We start from the raw sequence: 26,443 nt of genomic DNA, 5'->3' as shown, positions 1-26,443 counted from the left end.
AAACTGATCATTATAGACATCACAGTGCACACAACACATAAAAAGCCAACATAGAAGCACATCATTTTTTACTTTTTTTTCTTATAGTCTTCTGATTCTAGTGCTCGATCCAGACGTCCTCAGAGCGGCTCCCAGGGTCGTCGGCGTGAGAGTCAGGGTGGTCGTCATCGTGTAAGCACCTTTTTAAAAAAAATTATTTTATTTTAACCCCTTCCCGCCGCGGCCCTTTTTCGTTTTTGTGTTTTCGTTTTTCGCTCCCCTCCTTCTCAGAGCCATACCTTTTTTATTTTTCCGTCAATATGGTCATGTGAGGGCTTATTTTTTGCGGGACGAGTTGTACTTTTGAACGACACCATTGGTTTTACCATGTCTTGTACTAGAAAACAGGACAAAAATTCCAACTGCGGTGAAATTGCAAAAAAAGTGCAATCCCACACTTGTTTTTTGATTGGCTTTATTGCTAGCTTCACTAAATGCTAAAACTGACCTGCCATTATGATTCTCCAGGTCATTATGAGTTCAGACATCTAACATGTCTAGGTTATTTTTTATCTAAGTGGAGAAAAAAATTCAAAACTTTGCTTAAAAAAATGCGCCATTTTCCGATACCCGTAGCGTCTCCATTTTTCATGATCTGGGGTCGGGTGAGGGCTTATTTTTTGCGTGCTGAGCTGATGATTTTAAAGATACCACTTCTGTGCAGATACGTTCTTTTGATCGCCCATTATTGCATTTTACTGCAATGTCGTGGCGACCAATAAAACGTAATTCTGGCGTTTTGAATTTTTTTTCTCGCTACGCCGTTTAGCGATCAGGTTAATCCTTTTTTTATTGATAGATTGGGCGATTCTGAATGCAGTGATACCAAATATGTATAGGTTTGATATTTTTTTATTGTTTTATTTAGGATGGGGCGAAAGGGGGTTGAGTTAAACTTTTATATTTTTTTATTTTTTTCATATTTTTAAAAACATTTTTTTAAACTTGTGCCATGCTTCAATAGCTTCCATGGGAGGCCAGAAGCTGGCACAACTGGATCGGCTCAGCTGCATAGCAGCGATCATCAGATCGCTGCTATGTAGCTAAAATGCAGGTGTGCTATGAGCGCCGACCACAGGGGGCGCTCACAGCAGGCCGGCATCAGTAAACAAAGAGGTCTCAAGGACCTCTATGGTTACCTGGTTACCATCCTGATGCATTGCCGACCCCCGATCATGTGACGGGGTCGGCGATGAGGTAATTTCCGGCTGCCCGGCCGGAAGCTCCGGTTAAATGCCGCTGTCAGCGTTTGACAGCGGCATTTACCAGGTTAATAGCGGTGGGTGAATCGCGATTTCACCCGCCGCTATTGCACGCACATGTCAGCCGTACAAAACAGCTGACATGTCGTGACTTTGATGTGGGCTCACCGCCGGAGCCCACATCAAAGCAGGGGTCCCGACATGCCCTGTACTAGTACGGGGCATGTCGGGAAGGGGTTAAACTTTGTTGTTTTGAATCTATTTTTTTTTCCTTTTTTTATCAGGTTTCACAGCGTGCTCCTGAGTCGGACGGTGAGGAGGTCGGGCTAAATATTGACCTCCTCATCGATCTGATCCGAGAGAGGGTGCCGCTGTGGAACATTTTTCCGGTCAGTACTCTAGCGCATAGATAAGCTATCTCCTGAACAGCAGATGCCAGTCTGCTCTAGCGCTTGTTATCTCCCAAGCCACCACACCTGCCCCCCCTCCAGCCACTGTCCCTCACTTCAGCCACTACCATCATCCTGACCCATACCAGCATTCTGCCCTTGCCCCCTACCAGCATCCTGCACGTGCCCCATCCCAGCATCCTGACCCGTACCAGCATCATGCCCCATACCAGTTCCTGACAACATCTTCCGCGCCTCCTCTCCCTGCCCACTACCACCAGTCTCCTTCACTCATCATGTCACTATCCTAACCCTCTTCTCCACCCATCACCTCTTCTGGCTCCCAATCCATCAACTACACCTCCATCATTCCAAATTCCAAATCCAACTCTGTTTCCTGTCCCCCCATTCAATTTCTTTCTCCACCCCTTCACCGCTACCTACTGATCCTTCACCACCACCACATTCCTCTCTCCACACTCCCACTGTCGAAGTGTCCCAATCTGACAGCCCCTCCAACAATATTTCCACCCCCAAATTATGCTAACTTATAAAAGTTATTTTTTTTTTTAAAATATTTAATAAAACTCTTTTGTTATAACAAAATTTGTATTTTATTTATAAGGTGTAGTTAAATACGTTGGGTAAAACAAGGTTTAAGAATGTGGTTAGAGGTTAAATACTTTGGGTACAACCCAAACAGGTACATAACTTGGGAAAAGAAGGTAAAATACTTTGGGTACAACCCAAACAGGTACACTACTTTGGCAATATAAGGTTAAAGGTTAAGTACTTTGGGGGCAACACAAACAGGTACACACCTTGGGTACAATAAGGTAAAATACGGTTAACAGGGTCCAAGAAAAATTATTCAAACTCTCTCATCCTGCCAGTCTATTCTTCCTTCAGGTGAAATAAAGTATTCTGCGATTTGGTCCCTCATTCAGGAAACTGCCACAGAACTTCTATACATAATGTTGTGATAATCACTCAAGGTGGTTTCTTCTGAGTGGTCTTCAATGGAAATATGTTCCTTGCATATCACATAATTGTGCAGGACATCACACGCTTTCATCACCTCTTCAACAGTGTCAGTCTTCAAGTTTATAGCTGTCAATAGAACTCGTAATTTGGCAGTCAAAATCCCAAAAGTGCACTCCACCATTCTCCGTGCTCGTGTGAGGCGGTAGTTAAAAATTCTTTTAGTTTGCGTTAATCCACTACTGGTGTAAGGTGTCAGTAGGTGTTCGGATAGTTGGAACGCTTCAACCCCAACACAAACAAAAGGCATTTGGTGGCCCAGATGTTTGAGGCAGTGGTCTTGGGGGGAGAATTGGAAGGTGTTTCCATACAGATGACGCCCCATGGCAGACAGTTTGAAAGCTTGGGAATCATTGGAGCGGCCATAAGATCCAATATCCACCGCTATAAATTTGTATTCTGCATCGGCGATGGCCATCAAAACAATGGAGAAATATTTTTTATAGTTGAAATATTCCGAGCCAGAACCAGCCGGTTTCACAATGCAGATATGATTCCCATCCACTGCGCCCAAGCATTTGGGAAACTGACACACCTGCTGGAATTTGTCGGCTACTTCCAACTAACTCTCCATTGTGGGATGTGGTATAAATTCACCATGCAAAGAGTCCCACAGTGCACGGCAGGTGTGCTTGACAATTCCAGAGATGGTGGAAATCCCAAGGCTGAACTGGAAATGTAGTGACGAAAGGGATTCTCCAGTTGCAAAGGAATCTGTGAATGAAAGCAAGGCAAAAATTATTACAGAATACCAGCAATAACATTACAGTTATAAGGCAGCATTAACAGTAGGAGATACGATAAAAAAGATCACTAAAAACTATTCTAACAAAAAAAACAGCAACAACATTAACCTGTGCTTTAGGAGGACATACAATAAAAATGGCTCACCGAAGAGTGACTATCAGACGCTCCGCCGGTGAAATGGAGAATCGGCTGTACGTATAACTCCTTCAGATGAGATGTCCAATTCGGTCCACCAATAGATCGAAGTTCTCCACTTTCATCTGCACATATGAGAAAAATTTCTCTGGGTCTCCTCGTAGCTCCATGTACAGTGTAGAAAACACCCCATGTGTCATTCTCCATGCAGTGATGGGGTGAATCCACAAACGCTGCCGGCGCAGATGCATGATGCGTTGTCTCTCTCGCTCCTTCTCCAGAACAATTGTTTTCAAGCGATTCTCCTCCACAGTGAAATCCACGTTGATCTTCATAATATTCGCAATAATGACATCCATCTTGCTCTCCAAACACTTGCTCCTCTACAACCTGTCACAGATGGGCTGTAGGAACACTGTATATATAGTTTTCAGGGGCCCAATCACATTTTGAAGCCTCCCAGGGGCATTTTTAAAAACCGGATCTGTCAAAAAACAGATGAAAAATGAAAGAAATGGATGCCAATGGTGATTCTTGTGTTTGTGGGGGCAGGCGCTGCTCCACAAGTCTTGGAATCCTCAAGACTTGCAGGACAAACCTCTATATTTCACACTTCATAGACTGCTTGGGTCTCCACTTGCTTTGTAGATCACAGTCATACAGCTGAAGAGTTGTGGACAGCTCTCCAGGCCGAGTTTCAGCAATGGCTGTCTCCGCTGAACCTCTATCCAGGGAAAGCCATGTCCTGTAACCCCTGAGGATATTGACTTGCATTGATACAGAGGTCTCTAACCATGCTAATCAACAGGTTGATATGCGATGTGCCGAAATGGTGGAATTCCACTCTCCACATGTTGCAGCGACTGTGGCAGCAACAATGAGTCCAGACGCAGTATGTTATGTCATATAGCCTAGGCCAACACAGTACGGATGTGGCGCATAACAAGTTTACGGAGTGGGCACAGATTAAGGACCTCTGCACCCTTCTGCAAAGTTTTGAAATGGCTACTAAGATGGTTAGCGCTGATGATGCCATCATCAGAATCACTATTCTGGCCATCTATATGCTGGCGAAGATTTTGAACAGCCTGCAAGAGGAGGTGGTTGTCCGAGAGGAAGGGGAAGATGCAGAAGTGATAACATTGTTTCAAAGTTCCACACTGTCATCAAACAGACGGGTGCCAAGGGAGGGTGGATTACTGCGATTGAAGGGGGTTAGTGATAACAAACTGTTAGTGAAGGTGCCAGAGCCGAGGAACAAATGGAGGAGGAAGAGATGATGGGCGAGCAACTGTCAGTAGATGAAGAGGATAATCATCCCCTCTCTGTTGTTCGTGGTTGGCGGGAGGGGATGAAGAGAAACAAGCATCAGTGTTACCCAGCCACCAACCCAGCATGGGCTTGGACTTCGTGGAAGAGCCTTACATATATGAGTGCCTTCTTGCTGCACTATCTGCAACATGATCCCCGTATTATTATGTTTTGAAATAGTGCTGCTACTGGGTTGCCATGTTATAAAACCAAATTTTGCCAGATGCCTCCCGCCCTGGAAAGGGACCTGTGAATGCTGAAGTATCAAAAACAGTTTTACACACCCTTAATAGAGGTTTTCCCCAAGACAGCAGTGAGTCTCAGTGTGCATCGCGGCTCTAGACTTCCAATCTCCAGCACGTCAATTTGTCAATGCCAAAACATTAGCAGCAGCTGCAGTAGTGTAAGTGGAAGAAGCAATTTCTGTGAGTCCTTTGACACTTTTTTAGACCAGCTTGTGCAGCAGCTGGTCTAAAAAGTCTTACATGTTGTGAATGAATGGAGAGGATGGTGCAGGAGTATCTAGAACTGAATATCAATACCATCAGGGAGGGTTTGGACCCTTTCACATTTTGGTCTTCCAAAATGAATGAGTGGCTTGAGCTTGCCTCACACGCCTTGGAGGTTTTATCATGCCCGGCAGCCAGCGTTCTCTCAGAACGTGTCTTCAGCGCTGCTGGTGGTATTCTGATGGATAAGCGCAGCCGGCTTTCCCCTGAAAGAATAGACCACCTAACTTTCATTATGGTGAACAATTTAAATTGAATAATTTGACGTGTTTTGGCAGTTTTTGGGGCCGTTTGAAGGTGTTGTGCATGTGTTTGCTTTTTGCCTCTCATTCACTGTAATGGCGTTTGGTTATGTTCGGCAAATATTCGACAAATAAATAGATGAATATTGCAAATTCAGCAATCGTAATCCAATCAGAACATTGAAATATTTGCTCATCTCTACTACTCAGTCCTTATCCATATGCCTATCACTTGACAAACGGTAAGGTTTTTAATATTAAAGTTAGGACTGTTCCAGTTATGGTCATCGTGGAATGGTGGGATGGCTTTCGCATTTCATTTATCCAAATTAGTTTAACTAAGGAGCATATATTAATTTAATTCACTTTGCTGTTTATTTATTTATTGCAAGGTACTCAATAATCATGTTTCTGCCTTTGTTTTTTTCTGTTCAGTGGTTAGTATGAATATGTGCTTACACGTTGCATGCACACCAGTTTATATTCCCGTTCATACACTACCGTTCAAAAGTTTAGGGTCACACAGACAATTTTGTGTTTTCCATGAAAACACATACTTTTATTAATCAAATGAGTTGCCAAATGAAGTTAAAATCTAGTCCAGACATTGACAAAGTTCGAAAAAAAGATTTTTAGTTCAAATAATAATTTTCTCCTTCAAACTTTGCTTTTGTCAAAGAATGCTCCCTTTGCAGCAATTACAGCATTGCAGACCTTTGGCATTCTAGCAGTTAATTTGCTAAGGTAATCTGGAGAAATTTCACCCCATGCTTCCAGAAGCCCCTCACACAAGTTGGTTTGGCTTGATGGGCACTTTTTGCGTACCATACGGTCAAGCTGCTCCCACAACAGCTCAATGGGGTTGAGGCTTTGGTGGCTTTGGGTCATTATCCTGTTGTAGGATGAAATTGGCTCCAATCAAGCGCTGTCCACAGAGTATGGCATGGCATTGCAAAATGGAGTTATAGCCTTCCTTATTAAATATCCCTTTTCCCTTGTACAAATCTCCCACTTTACCAGCACCAAAGCAACTCCAGACCATCACAATACCCCACCATGCTTGACAGATGGCGTCAGGCACTCTTCCATTCATCAGTTGTTCAGCGTCTCAGAAATGTTCTTCTGTGTAATCCAAACACCTCAAACTTGGATTCGTCTGTCCATAAAACTTTTTTCCAATCTTCCTCTGTCCAATGTCTGTTCTTTTTCCCATATTATTTTTTTCTTTTCATTAGCCAGTCTCAGATATGGCTTTTTCTTTGTCACTCTGCCCTGAAGGCCAGCATCCCGGAGTTGCCTCTTCACGGCAGATGATGACACTGGCGTTTTGTGTGTACTATTTAATGAAGCTGCCAGTTGAGGACCTGTGAAGCGTTGATTTCTCAAACTACAGACTCTAATGTACTTGTATTGTTGCTCAGTTGTGCAGCGGGGCCTCCCACTTCTCTTTCTACTCTGGATAGAGCCTGTTTGTGCTCTCCTCTGAAGAGAGTAGTACACACTGTTGTAGGAAATCTTCAGTTTCTTGGCAATTTCTCACACAGAATAGCCTTAATTTCTAAGAACAAGAATAGACTGTCGAGTTTCACATGAAAGTTCTTTTTTTGTAGACATTTTGAGAGTTTAATGGTACCAACTAATGTAATGTTCCAGATTCTCAAATAACTCAAAGAAAGGTCAGGTTTATATGTTCTCTAATCAGCCAAACGGTTTTCAGCTGTGCTAACATACTTGCACAAGGGTTTTCAAGGGTATTCTAACCATCCATTAGCCTTCTTACACAGTTAGCAAACACAAAGTACCCTAAGAACACAGGAGTGATGGTTGTTGGAAATGGGCCTCTATACACCTATGAAGATATTGCATTACAAACCAGACGTTTGCAGCTAGAATAGTCATTTGCCGCATTAACAATGTATAGAGTGTATTTCTGAATCATTTCATGGTAGCTTCATTAGAAAAAACTGTGTTTTTCTTTCAAAAATAAGGAAATTTCAGAGTGACCCTAAACGTTTGAACGGTAGTCTACCTTGGGTTTTTTCAGACTGTTTGCATCATATACATATAAAAACTGTGACCTGCCTTTCCTTGAGCTGGGCATTATATTGATGTGGTCTCCCATGGCTGTGTGCCACTAGTTGGGCCTAGTCCTTCTCAGCCCATATCCATATGCATGTCACTTGACAAAAGGTAAGGTTCTTAATATGGGCATTAGGACGGTCCCAATTACAGTCACCGTGGAGTGATGGGATGGCTTTCGCATTTTTTTGATCCAAAAATATGTTAACTAAGTACCGTATATTAATTTCATGCACTATGCTGCTTATTTATTTACTGCATGGTACTCAATCATTATGTTTCTGTCTTTAGTATACATGAAAATATTCAACTTCTGGAACAAAAAAATTTTGTGAACTGTACCTGGTTAAGCGGTTTTAAATAATTTTAACCGATCATAATTTGACACAAAGCACTTTAAACTGTATGAATGACTGATTGAATCCAGAACATTTTTTTGAAGGTAAATGTTTTGAAAATCTAGTTAATGTACTCCTACACTCATAAGTGCAAAGCCAGGAAAAAAATGACTGGCATGAGACCCTGGTTTCAGCCGCCAGCTCTTGCAGCGTTCGAAGTAAGTGTTCCATCTCTATTGCCCGCTGATTGAATGAGATGGGATGATGGGTTGTACGTAACAACCTACCACCAGTATGTCAACTGTCGGTACCTTGCGGATAGTTGACCCACTAACATACAGTATCTCCATCATTGGTCCTGGCTCGCCTCCTTCTCTCTTCTGGACAGCCTAGGCCTACAGACCACTCAGTAGTTAATGGATCCTGGCTTTCCCGTCTGCAGTCTGGAAGAACCCGATCAGGGAAGGCTGTTGACTGAGTTTGTGACTTTGTACTTCTGTGAAAGTGGCCAGCTCTGAACCATAGGCTCCTGTCACGTCCGCTGTATAACCACTTTCGTCTGGTTCCGATATTTCTCAGGTCTCTCCCTCAGTAGTCTGGTGAGATTCTGTCATCCTTGTCGCCCACTAAGCACATAATACTCTATGGATGACTAATTGAATTCATAAAAATGTTTCAATGCTTTTTTGTAGGGTTATATACAGTAACACTAAAATGTAGCTCAGAGAACTCAATACTTTAAGGGTGAGAAATTGAATTCAGAAATATTTTTATATGCTTGTTTGGAGTGTTATATACCACTGAAATGTAACAGAAAGCATGTAATGCTCTACAGAAAGCATGTAATACTCTATCTATATATGGATAACTGATTGAATCCAGAAATATTGTTCAACACTTTTTAGGAGTGTTTTATACCACCAAAATGTAACAGAAAGAACATAATACTCTATGGATGATGAATTAAATCCTGAAAAAAATTGTAATGCTTTTTGAAATGTTATATACCGTTGAAATGTAACAGAAAGCACCAATACTCTGTGGATGACTAATTGAACCCAGAAAAATGTATCAATGCTTTTTTGGAGTTTGATATGCCACCAAAATGTAACAGAAAGCACCTAATATCCTATGGATTACTAATTAATAATAATCTTTATTTTTATATAGTGCTAACATATTCCGCAGCGCTTTACAGTTTTTTGCACACATTATCACTGCTGTCCCGATGGGGCTCACAATCGCAAACATGGGGAGAACATACAAACTCCTTGCAGATGTTGTCCTTGGTGGGATATAATTGAATAAATAAATATTTTTCAACATTTTTTAGGAATTGTTATATGTCACAGAAATGTACCATAAAGCATGTAATACTGGATGAGTAATTGAATCAAAAGAAAAATGTAATGGATTGTAGAAAAAAAGTGCAATGCTTTTTGGAGTGTTATATACCACTGCAATGTACCACAAAGCAGGCAATCTATGCATGCTTATTGGCTGCATAGCATGTGCCAAACATAGAATCATAGAATGTTAGAGTTGGAAGAGATCTCCAGGGTCAACATGTCCAACCCTTTGCTCAATGCAGAATTCACTAAACTCTCTGAGACAGTTTGAATAATTATATTGAAGGAGAACTCACCACCTCTCATGGCAGCCTGTTCCACTCATTGATCACCCTCACTGACAATTTTTTTTTTAATACCTAATCTATATCTTCTCCCATTCAGTTTCATTCCATTTCTTCTCATGCTTCAATGTGCAATTGAGAATAAGGATGATCCCTGTTCACTGTGACATCCCTTGAAATATTTGTAGAAAGCTATTAAGTCTCCTTTATTCCATTCTTTTTTGCATGATAAACATTCCCAGATCCTTTAACCGTTCCTTGTAGGACATAATTTGCAGTCGGCTCACCATCCTGGTAGCTCTTCTCTGAACTTTCTCCAGTTTTTCAATGGCTTTTTAAAAATGTGGTGCCCAGAACTGGACACAGTGTTCCACATGACTCCTGTCCAAGGAGAAGTAGAGGGGGATAATTACTTCACGTGATCTAGACTCTAGACTTCTCTTAATACATCCTAGAACTGTGTTTGCCTTTTTTGCTGCTGCATCACAATGTTGACTCGTACAGTCATTGATCTATTAGCATACCCAAGTCTTTTTCACACGTGCTGTTGCTTAGTCCTATTACTCTCATTATGTACATGTAATTTTCGTTTTTCTTGCTCCGATGTAGAAAATGCCTTTCTCCCTGTTAAATACCATTTATTAGTTGCTGCCTATTGTTCAAGCTTATCTAGATCCTCCTTAATCCTTTCTCTGTCTTATCTGGTGTTAGCTTTCTCTCCAAGCTTTACATTGCCTGCAAATTTGATTAGCTAACCATCAGTTCCCTAGATCACTATATCTAGATCATTTACAAAAATGTTGAAAAACTCTTGGGCCAGGAGAGAGCCTTTTGGTACTCCACTTGAAACACTCTTCAATTGGATGTGCAACCACTTATCACCAGTCTTTGAGTACAATCACTGAGCCAGATATGAATCCACCTAACCGTAGCCTTTAGTGATGAGCGAATATACTCGGTACTCAAGATTTCCCGAGCACGCTCGGGTGTCCTCCGAGTATTTGTAAGTACTTAGTCATCTATTCTGGTATGCAAACTTATGGTTATTGGAGAACTTAACATTTGGATCCAGAACTTTTTTCACTTTTTACACATTGAAGTACATGAACACAATGTGTGCTTAGTCTTACCTCTGTCTGAGGGAAGAACTATACTGATAATTATGTAGCACTGTAGACTGATTTTAATTACTCAGCTATAGCTAAAGCCAGATGTATTAATCCCTTAACATCATATGCTGTCTTTGATGCGGACTTGCACACCGAGCCCATATCTTTGCTGTCAGATGATGGCTTATTTAATCAGCCATAATCTGCTTGTAACAGCTGTAGGTGGGTAGGTGGAGCTGAGCTTCTCTCATGGCTGTTCATCTTCCAAATACTGTTGTCAATCTATGACAGAGGCATGGACAGCCTGCCGGCACTGGGCGCATTAAACAGGCACTCACCTCCGTATCCTAAAAATTGAAAACATTGCAGCTCTCATAAAATAGGGTCACCAAGGATTTTTTTTACAGCTTTAAGATTTTTTTTTTTCCGACCACTTAAATAAAACAAAAACAATGCATATTTGGTATTTCCATAATTGTACTGACCTGGAGAATAATATTGTCAGGTAATTTTAAAGGGAACCTGTCAAAAGGTTTGGCCAATATGAGATGCAGTCACCGCCTTTCAGGGCTGATGTACAGCATTCTACAATGCTGTATATTTGCCCCCAACCCAACCTAGGAGTAACTGAAAAATAACCTTTATTATACTCACCTGCAGGACGGTCCGGTCTGACGGGTGTTGCTATTCTAGGTGCAGCACCTCCCATCTTCTTGCAAAGCCATCCTCCTTCTTGGTTCATGTGGAGGACACATCCCTGCTTCATCCACACAGTCTGCTCAGCATTGCGCTCCTGTGCAGGCGTACTTATCTGCCCTGTTGAGAGTAGAGCAAAGTACTGCAGTGTGCAGGCACCGGGAAAGGTCAGAGAGGCCCGTCACCTGCTCACTGCAGTACTTTGCACTACTCTGAACATTGCTGATAAGTACACCCGCGCATGAGAGCGATGCCGAAGTTGGGGACAGATATGCAGAGATATAGGATGCTGTATATCAGCCCTGAAGGCAGTGGCCACATCTCATATCGGACTAACCTGGTGACAGGTTCCCTTTAACAATAAAATAAACTTTGTAAATAAAAACGAAAAACAGTTGCGGAATTTAGCTTTTTATGCTATTTTGCCACACTTGGAATCTTTTTTCCTGCTTTTCAGTACATCACAGGATAAAACAGATGGTGCTTTTCAAAAGTACAACTCATCCCATAAAAACTAAGCCCTCATATGGCTATGTCGACAGAAAAATAAAAGTTATGGCTCTTGAATAAGGGGATGAAAAAACAAAAATGCACAAAAAGAAAAATTGCACATTTCTTTAGGGGTGAAACTATAGGTTGTGTCACAGCATTCGAGCCTGGTTTCAGCAGCATGCAACGGCTGCATTTTGCAAGCCTAAGGCCACGTGACTTTTTGTACTTTATTATTTGTAACCCAAAACCACGTGTGGGTAAAAAATGTAGAAATGGTGCACGTGTTTCTATTATACGTTTCCTCTGGTTGATCCACTTGTGGTTTTGTCTTATAAATACTGAGGTAAAATACTGACCAAATACTCAACGTGTGAACATGGCCTTACAAGTTTAAGTTCTTTCTCACATGATCAACCTTGCAAAAAAAATGAGATTTACAGCTAAACAAGGTTATATTAATCAAAACTGACAGGCATTGGATAGAAGATGAATTAAAAAGAGTGTTGTGTATAGATGTGATTTTTTTCTTGTTTTTTCATTAAAAAAAGAGAAACATACAGTATGTAAAATAAAGAGACATCAAGACACTGAAGAAATATTTTTGTCAAGCATAAAGGAGGAAATTATACTTTTCAGATGGGATTTATACACTTCTACTATATAATTGTCTAAGAGTCACTTCCGTCTTTCTGTCTGTCATGGAACAAGTTGCTGATTGGTCTTGGCTGTTTTGCCGCGACCAATCAGCGACGGGCACAGTCCGGCGGCAAAATGGCCGCTCCTTACTCCCCGCAGTCAGTGCCCGGCGCCCGCTCCATACTCCCCTCCAGTCAGCACTCACACAGGGTTAATGGCAGCGTTAACAGACCACGTTATGCCGCGGTGTAACACAGTCCCCTAATGCTGCTATTAACCCTGTGAGTCCCCAACTTTTTACTATTGATGCTGCGTATGCTACACACACTCTTTAGAGCAGGCTGTCAGTCAGTGTGATTCCAACACGCTCACGAAATAATGACTGCCACCGCCCCTGATGACTGCCAGGAGAGTAAAGTATAATTTACCACTGCTCCAGTAACCCAGCTGCAGCGACATTGGCACGGGATTTCGCTGATTGGTCGCGCCCAGCTGGCGCGACCAATCAGCCACATTGTTGTGGGATTTAAATCCCGCTTCGCTGATTGCTTGCGCCCAGCCGCCACGACTAATCAGCCACATTGGCGCGGGATTTAAATCCTGCATTGCTGATTGGTCGCGCCCAGCCAGCGTGATCAATCAGCGACATTGCTGCGGGATTCAAATCCTTAAATCCCACTTCGCTTATTGGGCGGGACCAATCAGCGACATTGCTGCGGGATTTAAATCCCGCTTCGCTGATTGATCGCGCCCAGCCGGCGCAACCAATCAGCCACATTGCCACGGGATTTAAATCCAGCTTCGCTGATTGGTCGTTCCCAGCCAAAACAACCAATCAGCGACATTGCCGCGGGATTTAAATCCCGCTTTGGTGATTGGTAGCATCCAGACAGCGCGCTCAAGCAGCGACATTGGCGCGGGATTTAAATCCTGCTTCGCTGATTGGTCGCGCCCAGCCAGCACAACCAATCAGCCACATTGCTACGGGATTTAAATCCCGCTTCGCTGATTGGTGGTGCCCAACCGGAGTTAAATGCTGCGCCAATGTTGCTGATTGGTCGTGGTGGCTGGGCGCAAGCAATCAGCGAAGCGGGATTTAAATCCCACAACAATGTGGCTGATTGGTCGCACCAGCTGGGCACGACCAATCAGCGAAATCCCACGCCAATGTCGCTGCAGCTGGGTTACTGGAGCAGCAGTAAATTATACTTTACTCTCCTGGCAGTCATCAGGGGCGGTGGCAGTCACTATTTCATGAGTGTGTTGGAATCACACTGACTGACAGCCTGCTCTACAGAGTGTGTGTAGCCTGTTTAGAGCTGGCTGCCAAAGTGTCGAGGAGCGATTACAACTGCACTCACTGAATAGAGAGCAGTGACCTTAATCCCTCCCTGTACTGCACCAATGATGGGAAGAGAGTGGCTACTGTGAGAATTACACTATTTTTCCCTGTAGCTACTGCCAATGTCGCTCCTTGGGCGCGTCGGCTGGGCGCGACCAATCAGCAAAGCGGGATTTAAATCCCGCGGCAATGTCACTGATTGGTCGCTCCGGCTGAGCGCGAGCAATCAGCGAAGCGTGATTTAAATCCAGCACCATTTCGTGGCTGGATTGCATAGTCCAGCTGCGAATAGGCGCGGGATTTGAACCATGCTTCAGGCTGGACAGCGCCTGTCTCTGATTGGTCACGGCACGCCAGTGGCGACCAATCAGAAAAGCGTGATTTAAATCACACGCCAATTCGCGGCCGGGTCGGGACAGGCCCAGTCCGGCTGCGAATTGGCGCAGGATTTGAACCAAGCTTTTCTGATTGGTCGCACCCGCTGGCCGCGACCAATCAGCGATATTAGTACGCAATTTAACCTCCACTCACAGCGAGACGTAGTTCACTGAAGTTTACTGAATTAGTTCTGTCAGGTCAACCACGGTGCCACGTAGTTCAGTCAAATTTAATGAACACTTTCTGTCAGTCACATAGAGTAATAGTTCAGTTATGTTTAATGAACATTTTCTGTCACTCACTGTCACGTTTAATGAACACTTTCTGTCAGTCACAATGTGACATAGTTCAGACACGTTTAATGAACATTTTCTGTCAGTCTTAGTGCCACGTAGTTCAGTCATGTTTAATGACACTTTCTGTCAGTCATAGTGCCATGTAGTTCAGTCACGTTTAATGAACATTTTCTGTCAGTCTTAGTGCCACGTAGTTCAGTCACGTTTAATGAACACTTTCTGTCAGTCATAGTCCCACGTATTTCAGTCACGTTTAATGAACATTTTCTGTCAGTCTTAGTGCCACGTAGTTCAGTCATGTTTAATGACACTTTCTGTCAGTCATAGTGCCACGTAGTTCAGTCACATTTAATGAACATTTTTTGTCAGACATATTGCCACGTAGTTCAGTCACGTTTAATGAACATTTTCTGTCAGTCATAGTCCCACGTATTTCAGTCACGTTTAATGAACATTTTCTGTCAGTCTTAGTGCCACGTAGTTCAGTCACGTTTAATGAACACTTTCTGTCAGTCATAGTGCCACGTAAAAAAAATGGCTAAAAAAGCCAGAGCCAGCTCACCAACCAGACCATCAGATGCAGGGCACGGAATCCGTCCAGACCAAGACGTCCTGCGATAACGACTCCAAACACCAAAGATATTCCAGCTCCAGCAGATGGGTAAAAAAATGTCTTTATTTGAATAACAATGCGTTAAAAGTTCCTTACACCAGGTAGACCAGACAGGTGGTAGTGTGAATAAGGCTACGCGTTTCGACCAATATAAGTCTTACTCATGCCACCATCTGCTGGAGCTGGAATATTTTTGGTGTTTGGAGTCGATAGTGCCACATAGTTCAGTCACACTTAATGAACATTTTCTGTCAGTCATAGTGCCGAGTAGTTTAGTCATGTTTTTAATGAACACTTTCTGTCAGTCACAGTGCCACGTCGTTCAGTCACGTTTGATGAACATTTTCTGTCAGTCACAGTGCCATGCAGTTCAGTCACGTTTGATAAACATTTTCTGTCAGTCATAGTGCCGAGCAGTTCAGTCACGTTTAATGAACATTTTCTGTCAGTCATAGTACCACATAGTTCAGTCACGTTTAATGAACATTTTCTGTCAGTCATAGGGCCACGCAGTTCAGACACGTTTTATGAACACTTTGTGTCAGTCATAGTGCCACGTATTTCAGTCACGTTTAATGAACACTTTCTGTAAGTCATAGTGCCACGTAGTTCAGTCACATTTAATGAACATTTTCTGTCAGTCACAGTGCCACGAAGTTAAGTCACGTTTATTGAACACTTTCTGTCAGTCACAGCGCGCTGAACAGATACTTCTTTACTGTACGCTATCACGATTTACGCTTTCTGTCTTAGAATGGGTCGTAAGCGAAAATACGCCAATGAGGATGCAGCAGCAGCAAGGCAACGACAACGTTGAGAGCAACAGACACTTCAACAAATTGCCGCTAGACAAGCCCAGGATGTGGAATCTCACAGACAACATCGGGAACAGGAGACATCACAACAAACTGCCGCCAGACAAGCCCAGGATGTGGAATCTCACAGACAACGTCAGGAACAGGAGACATCACAACAAACTACTGCCAGACAAGCCCAGGACGTGGAATCTCACAGACAACATCGGGAACAGGAGACATCACATCAAACTGCCGCCAGACAAGCCCAGGATGTGGAATCTCACAGACAACGTCAGGAACAGGAGACATCACAACAAACTACTGCCAGACAAGCCCAGGACGTGGAATCTCACAGACAACATCGGGAACAGGAGACATCACATCAAACTGCCGCCAGACAAGCCCAGGATGTGGAATCTCACAGACAACGTCGCCAACAGGAGACACCACAACAAACTGCCGCCAGGATGTGGAATCTCACAGACAATGTCAGGAACAGGAGACATCACAACAAACTGCCGCCAGACAAGCCAAGGATGTGGAATTTCACAGATGTCGGGAACAGGAGACATCACAACAAACTGCCGCCAGACAAGCCCAGGATGCGAAATCTCACAGACAACGTCACCAACAGGAGACACCATAACAAACTGTCATATGACAGGAACAACATGATCATCAAATTCATAAAAAATGAATGCTCTACCAACTAAGGCAAGCTAAGGACAATATTCAACATCTTGCACATTACGTAACAGACAATGAAAGTACAATTATTGCCCACTACTCTGGGAATATGAATGCAGTTTGCTCTAAATCTGACTCACAGAATTTCATTGATAAAAAACCAACTGACAATCAGTTTACTCAATGCTGCCAAAAAGGAAAAGTTATGCTACCGAGAGCTCACTACTCAGATCTGTTTGAGCAGTTGATGAAAGAAATAGGACAACCACCAAAATTTGCACAATTATACATCATTGATACAAATGAGGCTACAGAACAAAGGATGAACCTGAAAGAAAACGAAAAGTGTGATGCTGAACTGTTGAACCAAATTGCTGTACATTTACAAAAAATAAGCCCATTTGCTGCCACATATCGCATGCTAAAAGACGTCAAAGCTGAGGCAGAACAGAGGGCTATACAAAATGGTACTGAAATGCCTTCTATTGTCATGGCCATTAAACAAGACGGTAAACAGGATCCCCGACTTTACAGCAAATCATGTGTAAGTGAGGTCGCAGTTGTTTTTTAAAACGATGATGGAGAACCTCCTTTTCAAAGGGATATATTAGTCCATCTTAAGCCAGACCAAAACAATCCTTTGGTTCCTAAGACACAACAAATTAGCATTTTGCACAGCAACCTTGATGCTCTTCTGTATCCGCTATTCTTTCCAAGAGGTGATCAAGGGTGGCATGAAAACCTAAACCAGCAAGGAACTTCAAGAAGAATTAAACAGCTGCAATACTAGTTTTCTTCTGTCTGTCCAAAATTACTTCAATCCTATTTTAAACGGTGGGAAACTGACACAACAGTACTTAGTTGACGCATATGTTAAAATTGAAGCTAATCATCTACATTTCATAAGAATGAACCAAAAACAACTTAAAGTTGAAGACTACTACGTTCTTCAAGAACATTTGCAAAGACAATCAATTGAAAAAGGAATTCCAATTGGAAAAACAGTAATTCTCCCATCATCGTTTGAAGGTAGCCCCCACAACATGCAACAGCATTATCAAGATGCAATGGCAATAGTAGCAAAGTATGGAAGACCTGACATTTTTGTGACAATGACATGTAATCCTAAATGACCGAAAATTACCAATAATCTAGAACCCTGGCAAAAAGTTGAACACAGACCAGACTTAGTCGCACACGTATTTCGACTGAAACTCAGCAGCCTTTTGAAAGACATCAAAAATTGGCTTTTTGGAACAGTCGTAGCAATGGTACACGTCATAGTTTCAGAAACGAGGTCTACCACATGGGCATATACTAATTATCTTAGATGCAGATTCCAAGTTTCGTACGGAGGAAGAAATTGATAACATAGTGTGGGCTGAAATTCCTAACCAAGAAAAGTATCCTGAACTGCATAATATTTTAGTCTCTCATATGGTTCATGGCCCATGTGTTGTAGCAAATCCAAAAAGTCCATGCATGAAAAATGGAAAGTGTACAAAAGGGTTTCCAAAGGAGTTGAAACAGCACACTATTAAAGACTTGGATGGCTACCCATCCTACCGGCGACAACACATTGATAACATTGTTTGCAACAAAAAAATTATAAATAACTCATGGATAGTCCCATACAACCCGTACTTATCAAAACACTACAACTGTCACATTAACGTAGAAATCTGTGCTTCAATAAAAAGTGTAAAATATCTTTTCAAGTACATCTACAAGGGGCATGACAAAGCTAACATCGAAATACAACAGAAAACAGTCAATCATGATGAATCATCAACTTTTGCTGACTCAAGATATGTCAGTGCTCCAGAAGCTGCTTGGAGGATATTTGCGTTTCCAATGCATTCACAGTCCCATGCCATTAAACGTTTAGCTATTCATTTACCAAATCAACAGAAGCTTTATTTCTTTGAAGATGCTGAAGTCAAAGATGTTTCAGAAACTTTAAGCACGATGTCAACATTAATGGAATGGTTTTTGCTGAACCAACGTGACGAAAACGCAAGGCAGTATTTGTACCGAGAGATTCCAGAGCATTACGTTTGGAATAAAACTTGGAATCCAAGACAACGAGGAGTTAGCAGAATAATTGGATGCATGTATACTGTTAGTGTCAAGGATCAAGAAAGATATTGCCTTCGGCTGTTACTACTGCATGTCAAAGGAGCTACAGGTTATGAGGATTTGAAAACAGTTAACGGAGTATTGCAGGATACATTTAAAGCTGCAGCTTTGGCTTTAGGACTTCTATTGGATGATACTGTGTGGAGACTTACTTTAGAAGATGCAGTTACCCTACATATGCCTAAGCAACTTCGTGAATTGTTTGCCTACATCTGTGTATTTGGATCACCTACAAATCTGGCTCAACTTTGGGCAAATTTTAAAGAACATCTAATTGAGGATTACTGCTTACATTTTCACAACAGAAGTAGAAATTTTCAAAATTGCGAATCTTATGCCATGAAAGATGTCCAAAATGTGTTATTACTGCATGGAAAAACGTTTTAAGACTTTAATTTGCCACAGCCTGCAATTCAAGTTCCACATGTTCCAGAGTATGATGAAGCTTACGAATTATTGTTGGCAACATAGAAAAGAAACTCCTTAAATGAACAACAACGGATGGCATATGACACTATTGTGAGCGCCATAGAAAACCAAGCAGATGCAAGGCCAAAATGTTTCTTTATTGACGGTCCAGGAGGAAGCGGTAAAACATACCTCTATGAAGTTTTAATGCATCAGGTTAGAGGGTTGGGAAAAGTCGTATTGCCATCGGCTACAACAGGTATTGCAGCAAACCTTTTACGAGGAGGTCGCACTATCCATTCACTCTATGGGATACCAGTTCCAGTCAATTAAATCTCTGTTTCCAGAATAAAACAAGACACATTTGCAGGAAGACTGTTAAAAAACGCAAATCTTTTCATACTTGTCGAGTGCACCATGGCACCCAAATACGCTTTGAGCTTATTTGACAGACTTCTGCATGAACTAATGACTTCAAATGTTGCTGAAAAAAATGAAATTCTGTTTGGGGGTAAAATTTTTGTCATTGGTGGAGATTTTAGGCAATGCCTTCCAGTCATACCAAATGGAACAAGAACAGATGTTATTGAGTCTAGCTTAAAAATGGCAGACCTTTGGAAACAGTTTAATAAACTCCAACTATTTAACAACATGCGATCTTCCAACCCAGAGTATAGCAACTGGCTTCTTAAACTTGGTAACGGTGAACTTAGCAACGAATACAACCTTGGAGAATACCTTACTGAAATACCAGAAGACATGTTGTGCACTGACTGCATCGTAACGTAAGTGATGTTTTTGGACAATGCAAAGAAATTGATGTGAACGACCAAAGTAGTGTTGAGAGGGCCTCTTCTCATGCAATTCTCTGTCCCAAGAACGATGACATGGCTCTGCTAAATTCCCGTGTGATGGATAGAATGCCTGGAGAGTATAAGTTGTACAAAAGTGATGATTCAGTGGATGCAGATAATGAAGATGAACGAGAGCATTATCCAGTTGAATTTTTAAATAGTCTTGCTCCATCAGGAATGCCATCCCACAGACTACAACTCAAAGTTGGAACAATCATAATTTTGCTGTGGAATCTAAATACAAAAAATGGTCTATGTAATGGAACTCGCCTTATTGTTACTGGACTCCATTTTAATGTCATTCAAGCAAGAGTGATCACTGGATCAGGAAAAGGAGATGAAGTGTTCATTCCACGGATTGAATTATGTCCTTCAGACACCGGTCTTCCATTTAGGCTTTGGCGTCGACAGTTTCCAGTTAAACCAGCTTTTGCCATGACAATAAACAAGTCACAAGGTCAAACTCTACACCGTGTTGGCATATATCTACCGGAGCCTGTTTTTGGTCATGGACAACTCTACGTTGCATTTTCAAGTGTTAAAATGAGATCCAACGTCAAGGTGCAAGTTCTTCCTACCCCATTACAAGGAAAGTTTCTTATAGGTAGTCAAAAAGTATTCACTAAAAATGGGGTATACAAAAATATTTTGGGTTGATGTTGTTAACAAATATATTAGTGTTGATGTACTTCTTTTGTTCGATGGTTTATTTAAATTCAGTTAGATATTTAAGAAATGGCTTATGTATTTTGATGATCTGTTTCATAATTTCATTCATTTGTATTAAGTTCTATGAGCAATAAAATTTATTGATAATAAATATATTTTACCCTGAAAATCCTGTGTATTCATTGCATTATTGTGAAATCTTCATAAATAAACTACATACATATTCTAGAATACCCGATGCGTTAGAATCGGGCCATCATCTAGTAAATTATATAAATTTGCATTTTGCAGTGAAAAATAAGTATTTGATTCCCTACCAACCATTAATAGTTCTGGCTCCTACAGACCAGTTAGATGCTCTTAATCAACTCATTACCTGCATTAAAAACAGCTGACTCACATAGTCACCTTTATAAAAGACTCCTATCCACAGACTCAGACAGACTCTAACCTCAACAACAATGGCAAGACCAAAGAGCGTTATAAGGATGCATGGGACAAGATCATAGACCTGCACAAAGCTGCAAGCACAAGAAACATCAAAACCATACAAGAAATGCATCACCGGCTAAAACGATTGGAAGAGAACGACTTCTATCCTACAACCTTACACCATGTTTGCACTGGTTTTCTTGAAGTACTCAAAATTGCTCCACCTTTCAAAGACATGTACCATATTTTCCGGCGTATACGACGACTTTTTAACCCCTGAAAATCATCTCAAAAGTCAGGGGTCATCTTATACGCCGTGTGCAGGGAGCGATCTTGGATGGTTCCCAGGCTCTGAAGGAGAGGAGACTCTCCTTCAGGCCCTGGAATCCATATTCATGTAAAAAATAAGAATAATTAAAAATATGGATATACTTACCCTCCGACGGCCCCTGGCTCTCAGCGGTGCAAGCAGCAGCCTCCTTTCCTAAGAATGCATTGAGCGTCCGGTGACGCGACCGCGATGTCGTCGAAGGTCCTTCGCTCAATGCATCCTTAGGAGCGGAGGCCGCCGCTTGCACCGCTGAGAGCCAGGGGCCGTCGGAGGGTGAGTTTATCCATATTTTTTTTTTATTCTTTTTTTTACATGAATATGGATCCCAGGGCCTGAAGGAGAGTCTCCTCTCCTCCAGACCCTGGGAACCATACGCACCGCACACGCCGTATAAGATGACTGGGCGTATAAGATGACCTCCGTCTTATACGGCGAGTATATCCTAAACTCCATATTTTATATGGAAAAGTTGGGGGTTGTCTTATACACCCAGTCGTATTATACACCAGAAAATATGGTACATATAGAGGTAAATTATTCTACCAAAAAAATGGCCCTAGTGTGTGCCTGAGATAAGAAAATTGATTGCAAGCCAGAATTGTGACAGATGGATGTGATATATGTCAATCTCTGTCATAAAATATATGGGAAGAAATGTGAAATACATTTTTGCCTTAGAATTTATGGGAAGTTAGCAAAATTCTAATTGCTGGCAGATTTTGCTTTCTAAGATCTAAAGAGACTTTTGCAAAAGAAAAAAGGCACATCCGTAGTATCTAAAAGGTATCAACTGCTCGTAATATTTCACTGGTGCCTTTGATTTATTGTGATCAAAAAGAATAATTAAATATGAAGACTTTGCCTCATTAGTTATAAACTGTGGTCAGCTGGATTCAACACTTTACAGTCGTGAAACAAAGTTTACAACCTCTTAGAAGACTGCATTTCAGCCACCTCATCTCCTATTCTTATACTGTTTTATCTGCTTTAGATTTCATGCTGTGAAGGAATTTCTTCTAATCTAAACTGTTAAAGTAAGGAATTTGTGTATTATTAGATCTAAAAAAAAAATGCTTACAATTTACAGCAAACTCTGAATCTGGAAAAAAAATCAATAGCTTATTAGCTTCAGGGTTCCCGAGCTTAAGGGATATCTATGTGGACAAATATGGGAGAGAAAGAGCAGATAGAGAATTAAATAATAGACAATGCAAAAGATCATTTTCCTGGGTAGTAATTTAAAATTCAGTTTGAATGAAAACCAGGTGTCTGCATTTATCGGAATTGTCAGGGTTTAGAAAAACACGGTCGTTTCCAGCATCTGTATACAGGTTAGTACCAACAGGGACAGTGAAGTCGCAACACGATCAAATTGTATAAAACATATAAATAGCTTTATTCGAATATTAATCAGGACAATTCCATAAATAGCGTAAATAGAGCAAAAATATATCTCACTATGAATAACCACATATATAATTTGCAGCAGGGGTGAAAAAAACAACCCTGTTGCTCATGGACAAACATAACTGGTAACAGAGAAAACAGAGAATGTGACTCATATATCCTGACACTGCTGATCTGCAAAAATACTATTCAGCATAAATGTATTTAGATGCTAAATCAGATAGTACTCCTGACGAAGCTGCGGGGACAGCGAAACGCGCGTCGAGGTGCAGCCTTGTGATCATTATCCTGATACTGTGATGGCCGCAGGTAACTGATACATCTATATAAACTTAGCATACTAAACTGTATAGCCTTATTGAGGGCAAGATTCATGGTAGATCAAGTTATCATGCATATTTATGATAGGTGATGTTCAGCGGCTTTGTAGATTGACATCCTATGGGACATTTGTTATCTGATTTAACATCTAAATACATTTATGCTGACTAGTATTTTTGCAGATCAGCAGTGTCAGGATATATGAGTCACATTCTCAGTTTTCTCTGTTACCAGTTATTTTTGTCCATGAGCAACAGGGTTGCTTTTTTTATGTCTGCAGTTTCTAATGCGGTTTCATCACGTTTTTATCGCATAAACAGATCTTACTTTACTTACAAGGAGGCAATGCGCTTGGTGGTGCTCAGTCTTACATAGGGCAGCTCACTTTATGGATTAAACAGTCTTAGAAGAGGAAATGGGTTGATTTGGACAGAGGTACATAGCTGTCAACGGAGACATTTGTGTTATGAACAGGTGATTCAGAACCACAATGGACCTAGTGGTTAAGAGCACACAAAGTGACCTGATAGTTACTAACATAGGACGAGCTCTGAGACGTGGGAACTCTGCTGACCGCAATCCCTAATCCTATCATACCACACTAGAGGTAGCCGTGGATTGCGCCTAACGTTCCCTATGCAACTCGGCACAGCCTGAGAAACTAACTAGCCCTGAAGATAGAAAAATAAGCCTACCTTGCCTCAGAGAAATTCCCCAAAGGAAAAGGCAGCCCCCCACATATAATGACTGTGAGTAAAGATGAAAATACAAACACAGAGATGAAATAGATTTAGCAAAGTGAGGCCCGACTTACTGAATAGACCGAGGATAGCAAAGATAGCTTTGCGGTCAACACAAAAACCTACAAACAACCACGCAGAGGGGCAAAAGACCCTCCGCACCGACTAACGGTACGGAGGTGCTCCCTCTGCGTCTCAGAGCTTCCAGCAAGCAAGAAAAACCAATATAGCAAGCTGGACAGAAAATATAGCAACAAAAGTAACACAAGCAGAACTTAGCTTATGCAGGGCAGACAGGCCACAAGAACGATCCAGGAGAGAGCCAGACCAATACTGGAACATTGACTGGAGGCCAGGAACAAAGAACTAGGTGGAGTTAAATAGAGCAGCACCTAACGACTTAACCTCGTCACCTGAGGAAGGAACCTCAGAAGCCGCAGCCCCACTCACATCCACCAGTGGAAGCTCATAGACAGAACCAGCCGAAGTACCAGTCATGACCACAGGAGGGAGCTTGACCACAGAATTCACAACAGTACCCCCCCTTGAGGAGGGGTCACCGAACCCTCACCAGAGCCCCCAGGCCGACCAGGATGGGCCAAATGAAAGGCACGAACCAGATCGGCAGCATGAACATCAGAGGCAAAGACCCAGGAATTATCTTCCTGACCATAACCCTTCCACTTAACCAGGTACTGAAGTTTCCGTCTCGAAATACGAGAATCCAAAATCTTCTCCACTATATACTCCAACTCCCCCTCAACCAAAACCGGGGCAGGAGGATCAACGGATGGAACCACAGGTGCCACGTATCTCCGCAACAATGACCTATGGAATACGTTATGGATGGAAAAAGAAGCTGGAAGGGTCAAACGAAAAGACACAGGATTAAGAACCTCTGAAATCCTATACGGACCAATGAAACGAAGCTTAAACTTAGGAGAGGAAACTTTCATAGGAATATAACGAGATGACAACCAAAGCAAATCCCCAACACGAAGTCGGGGACCCACACAGCGCCTGCGGTTAGCGAAACGTTGAGCCTTCTCCTGAGACACTGTCAAATTGTCCACCACATGAGTCCAAATCTGCTGCAACCTATCCACCACAGTATCCACACCAGGACAGTCAGAAGACTCAACCTGCCCTGAAGAGAAACGAGGATGGAAACCAGAATTGCAGAAAAACGGCGAAACCAAAGTAGCCGAACTGGCCCGATTATTAAGGGCGAACTCAGCCAAAGGCAACAAAGACACCCAATCATCCTGATCGGCAGAAACAAAACATCTCAGATATGTTTCCAAGGTCTGATTGGTTCGTTCAGTCTGGCCATTTGTCTGAGGATGGAAAGCCGAGGAAAAAGACAAATCAATGCCCATCCTAGCACAAAAGGCTCGCCAAAACCTCGAAACAAACTGGGAACCTCTGTCAGAAACTATGTTCTCCAGAATGCCATGTTAACGAACCACATGCTGGAAGAACAATGGTACCAAATCAGAGGAGGAAGGCAATTTAGACAAGGGTACCAAATGGACCATCTTCGAGAAGCGATCACAAACAACCCAAATGACCGACATTTTTTGAGAGACGGGGAGATCCGAAATACAATCCATAGAGATATGTGTCCAGGGCCTCTTCGGGACTGGCAAGGGCAAAAGCAACCCACTGGTGCGAGAACAGCAGGGCTTAGCCCGAGCACAAATCCCACAGGACTGCACAAATGAACACACATCCCGCGACAGAGACGGCCACCAAAAGGATCTAGCCACCAAATCTCTGGTACCAAAGATTCCAGGATGACCAGCCAACACCGAACCATGAACCTCAGAGATAACTCTACTCGTCCATTTATCAGGGACAAACAGTTTCTCCGCTGGGCAACGGTCAGGTCTATTAGCCTGAAATTTTTGCAGCACCCGCCGCAAATCAGGGGAGATGGCAGACAAAATTACCCCCTCCTTGAGAACACCCGCCGGCTCAGACAAACCCGGAGAGTCGGGCACAAAACTCATAGACAGGGCATCCGCCTTCACATTTTTAGAGCCCGGAAGGTACGAAACCACAAAGTCAAAACGGGAGAAAAACAGCGACCAACGAGCCTTTCTAGGATTCAACCGCTTGGCAGACTCGAGATAAGTCAAGTTCTTATGATCAGTCAAGACCACCACGCGATGCTTAGCTCCTTCAAGCCAATGACGCCACTCCTCGAATGCCCACTTCATGGCCAGCAACTCTCGATTGCCAACATCATAATTACGCTCAGCAGGCGAAAACTTCCTGGAAAAGAAGGCACATGGTTTCATCACCGAGCCATCAGAACTTCTTTGCGACAAAACAGCCCCTGCTCCAATCTCAGAAGCATCAACCTCGACCTGCAACGGGAGCGAAACATCTGGTTGACACAACACAGGGGCAGAAGAAAAACGACGCT

The sequence above is a fragment of the Ranitomeya imitator genome, chromosome 9 (assembly GCF_032444005.1).
Source record: "Ranitomeya imitator isolate aRanImi1 chromosome 9, aRanImi1.pri, whole genome shotgun sequence".
NCBI lineage: Eukaryota > Metazoa > Chordata > Amphibia > Anura > Dendrobatidae > Ranitomeya > Ranitomeya imitator.
This window is presented reverse-complemented; position numbering follows the sequence as displayed.